Source organism: Limulus polyphemus, unplaced genomic scaffold (assembly GCF_000517525.1).
Source record: "Limulus polyphemus unplaced genomic scaffold, Limulus_polyphemus-2.1.2 Scaffold138906, whole genome shotgun sequence".
NCBI classification, from domain to species: domain Eukaryota; kingdom Metazoa; phylum Arthropoda; class Merostomata; order Xiphosura; family Limulidae; genus Limulus; species Limulus polyphemus.
In genome coordinates, this window is record NW_013804502.1 from 1 (window position 1) to 531 (window position 531).

The 531-nt window shown below is 37.1% G+C and overlaps 1 non-coding gene across 1 annotated transcript; it reads right to left on the bottom strand.

Moving 5' to 3' along the window:
- Nucleotides 1–151: 151 nt before the first annotated feature.
- On the bottom strand, nt 152–223 carry Trnae-cuc. The gene has a single exon. It is a non-coding gene; the product is annotated as a tRNA-Glu (tRNA).
- Between the last annotated feature and the right edge of the window lie 308 nt (nt 224–531).

Here is a 531-nt window from a genome sequence, read left to right on the forward strand (position 1 = left end):
AGCGGCATTAGAACCGTAACTATTCGATTTCATGTCATACATGAAACCTTAACTTCGTCAGAAAAAATTAAATAACACTCTTATAAAACTATATACGTTCCACAAACATTTATGAAAGAAGTCAGTTGGTTTAAACTAAAAGAGAATTACGTTCCCATGCCGGGAATCGAACCCGGGCCTCTTGGGTGAGAGCCAGGTATCCTAGCCACTAGACCACATGAGATGTTTTTAACATTCTTTCACAATATCTTTCATCTACACACTAAGAATAGCATCTATTCCGGAGTTTTAAAATTCTATTTATAAGCCAAGCGCTTTCGAAAGGCGGACCTCCCTTTACTGGGGAAAACTGGGAATGGTTCCTGAAGAAGAAAGGTTCACCTTTCGAAAACTCTCGGATTATAGGGTTTTTACCATTTCGTACCTAGACTTACGTGTTTTTCTGACATCATGAATATTCCGGATTTATTATACGATGGCAATCCAAAATATGAGGTAACTTGTTTACGATACATAGCTATTTATTTGATT